Genomic DNA, 3,815 nt, shown 5'->3' on the forward strand with positions numbered 1-3,815 from the left:
ACTGGATGTACTGATTTGGATTTCATTATGTTGATATTGATGTTGTTCTGGAGTGATATTAATGTTTTCGATCATGATATGGATTGATATGTATATTTGTACAGTGTGGATTGATATATATGGATATGGATGTTTGTGATTTCAATTTGTGTGAATTGATATATGTATGTGGATGTAGATTAATATTAATATGTGTACTTATGTATAGGTTATTAGTAAAATTTAATTCGATCCGATTGGATCATGTATTGTATCTACGAGAAAATCAACAAATAAAGGGGATAGGAAAGAAAAAAATTTAATTTTGCGATGAAAACCAGATTCGTCGCAAATTTACGATGAATTCTGCGACGAAAATGATTTTGTCACATTTATATCGTAACTTACTGTGCATGGACAATTTACGACAAAACTGAAATTTATCCCCAAATTCGTCGCAAATCTACGATGAAAACGGGATTCGTCGTAAATCTGCAACGAAAATCCTTTCGTCATAAATTTGCGACGAAAATGATTCGTCGCAGATTTTTGATGAATCCCATTTTTGTCGCAGATTTGCGACGAAAGGATTTTCGTTGCAGATTTGCGACGAAAAATAGATTCGTTGCAAATCTACGACGAAAATGATTTGTCGTAGATTTGCGACGAAAATCAGATTCGTCACAAATCTACGACGAATTTGGGGACGAAATTCAGTTTTCGTCGTAAATAGTTGTGACAAAACGAGAAATTTCATCGCCAAACTTGGTGATGACTTTATAGCAACGAAAAAAATTCATCGCAAATTTTATCGCAAAATTCATCGCAAAATCATAGTTTTTTTGTAGTATTTTTCAAAATAAAAGATAAACTTTTTAAAACCTTTGGAAAATTACTTTATAATAAATTTGAAAAACATATGAATTTTGAAAACACTTGCATTTTTTCTATTCTACCAAGCATAGAAAAATGCACACGCACACCTCAAAAAAATAATTCCCAACAAACACACACACGTACGCACAAACCTCTCACCGCTACGCGAACACAAGGTCCGAGAGTCAAGGACGGAGGCAAGCCGCACGAATAAAATAAAAAATGAATAAAAACGAGAACAAAAATAGGTGCAATACGAGGACTTTCTATGTGGTCACCCATCCTAGTACTGCTCTCGCCCAAGCATGCTTAACTTCGGAGTTCTGATGGGATCCAGTACATTAGTGCTGGTATGATCGCACCCATCCTTCCCACCACGCGCTCCCTATTTATCCTGCTAATGGTCGTCGATAAAAAGCAACCTTCATCGCATCATGCGGAACCCTAAATCCATCCATCCGCGATTTCCCAACCAAACGACCACGAAATCACCGGAGGATGAGAGACCACTGAAAATGCACACACACATCTCAAAAAAATAATTCCCGATAAATACACACGTGTATGCACAAACCTCTCGCCGCTACGCGAACACAAGGCCCGAGAGCCGAGGAGGGAGGCAGCCCGGATGAACAAAAGAGAAAATGAATAAAAACATGAACAAAAATCAAAAATAGGTGCAACATGAGGACTTCCAGGGGTCACCCATCCTAGTACTGCTCTCGCCCAAGCATGCTTAACTTCGGAGTTCTGATGAGATCCGGTGCATTAGGTCTGGTATAATCGCACCCATCCTTCTTGCCACGCGCTCCCTATTTATCTCGCCAATGGTCGTCGACAAAAAGCTGTTGGATTGGGTTGGACCGGCTAGAGGGGGTGAATAGACGGTTTGAGCATGGTTGCAGAATAGGCACTCATTTTCTTAAAAAAAACTTGGTTGCAACTCAGTCGTTGCTTCCAAGGCAATTGATGCTCAAACAAAACTCCTTTAGGTGGAAAGTCTTTACAGTTGTAGCACAGAGAGAGAATAACAAAAGTAATTGATGATCTGAGTTCTAAAACTCTAATTCTTATTTATAGCCAAGAGAATAGATCTGGATCTTTGTTTATAGATGAACTTTCTCTTGGTCGTTGATCCGTTGATACGATCCCAACCGTTGATCGGAGATAACCTTAAATCTTGAGCGTTGATTAAATAAAGATAAACTTTATCTTTAATAAAAGATAAAGAGAATTATCCTTAATAAAAATTAAGTATTTATCTTTTATATGATAAAAGATAAATCTTATTTTTTTTTTTTTTTTTTTCAATAGCCATGTCCAAAAAGTCCAAGTCTAAGTCTTCTTCTCTGGTCAAAGTCTATGGTCAAAGTCAATGGTTAAAGCCAATGGTTAAAGCCAATGGTTTGACTTTTGTTGACTTTTTATAGAATCTTCGATTGGGTGATTTCTGGCCAACCGGACTCAGGCTCACCCGAACTCGACTCTGGCCTTTTACCCCTCAAGCGTGCTTCCTCCCGGCTTCTCGTCCCTCAGACTTCATGTTCGTCCTTTCGTAGCTTCCACGTTCTTCGGATTGCGCCAAGCTCGTCAGCTCACTTTCCCGCGCAACCCTTCTCGTCCGCTACGTCTTACGCTCGACTTCCTTCGTACCTAAGTTCCTGCACACTTAGTAGAGGAATTAGAACAACACAGAACCTAACTTAACCTGGTTGATTATATCAAAACTAATCGGGGTACCAACAATCTTCTCCTTTTTGATGTGCATCAACCTAGGTTCAGTTAGGGTTAAACCAAAAAATAACGAAAACAAATAGAACTAAATAAACAGGTTAAATGTAAAAATATATTTCTTGTTAGAACTATAACCTCCCCCTGAACCTCAGTCTACTCTCCCCCTTTAATCATAGCAAAAATGGATTGAATAAAATTAGGGAAAGAAAGAAAATATTTATGTAAATGCAATAGAATGTTAGAAAATTTTAAAAATATTTTCTAAGTGTTCAATTAATATACAATAGACCACAAAATAATTTGGTCTTCAAAAATTAGCGTTGCCAAAGATTTTAAAAAATTTAAAATGACATTTTTATTTTAAAAATAAAAGAAATAATTTCATTAAGAGAAAAATTTAAAAGTTTTTGTGAAATTTGAGAAAATATTTTGAGAATAATACAAAAAAAATTTGAGTTAATTCTGTAAAAAAAATAAAAAATTAACAGATTAAGGAATATAAAAATTTAATTTATTTTAAAATTAAAAATTGACTAAAAAAATTCAAATTTTTTTTTAAAAAAAGTCAGCATATGATATATAGATCCAAAAAAATTGGATCTGATCAAAATATTTTATTATTGAATTTTTAAAATTAAAAAATAAGATTTCATTATAGAATTCATAGAAAATTGAAAACTATTAGAAAAATCTGAAAATTTTTGTAGAGGTCGAGGATAGAGATTTGAGATTGTACAAAAAATTTTAACTTTAAATTCGTTCTCTAAGTTCAAAAATAAAATAAATATTTATAGAGAAGAATTATGAAAATTTGAAAAAATAGTTAAAAATTTTCATAAAATTCTTAGTAGATGAACAACATAATTATGCTTCGAGGAAAAATAGAAATATTATTTTTTATCACTAAAAAATTAGTCGATCTAAATTTTCTAAGATAACAAGAAAACAATGTTAATTAAGTAAAAAAAGAAAAGAAAAAACATATTAGTCAGTGCATGCATATGTAATAGCACAAAAGAGATCAGTTTAAGACATATTTGAGAACTTCAAAATAAGTCTATCTACTGGATTGATTAAAAATCTCGGAGGAATATATTTTTTGGGCACATTTCTAAGTTAGTCCCTGTGATTTTTAATATACCAGTTCAAATTATCAGGATAACTATTTTTCTTTTTCAGAAGATAAATATGATAAATATTTGAATTATCAGAAGAAGATGCAAGGG

The 3,815-nt window shown here is 33.4% G+C and overlaps 1 non-coding gene and 1 pseudogene across 1 annotated transcript; both read right to left on the reverse strand.

Annotated features, from left to right (window-relative positions):
• Positions 1-1,100: 1,100 nt before the first annotated feature.
• Positions 1,101-1,219, reverse strand: LOC141817715 (5S ribosomal RNA). Its single transcript, XR_012600854.1, has one exon. It is a non-coding gene; the product is annotated as a 5S ribosomal RNA (ribosomal RNA).
• A 310-nt stretch (positions 1,220-1,529) lies between these two features.
• Positions 1,530-1,646, reverse strand: LOC141817716 (5S ribosomal RNA; annotated as a pseudogene).
• Between the last annotated feature and the right edge of the window lie 2,169 nt (positions 1,647-3,815).

The sequence above is a fragment of the Curcuma longa genome, unplaced genomic scaffold, assembly GCF_044706935.1.
Source record: "Curcuma longa cultivar G26 ecotype Majalengka, Jawa Barat unplaced genomic scaffold, ITB_CL_G26_1.1 contig_21695, whole genome shotgun sequence".
Classification (NCBI taxonomy): Eukaryota; Viridiplantae; Streptophyta; class Magnoliopsida; order Zingiberales; family Zingiberaceae; genus Curcuma; species Curcuma longa.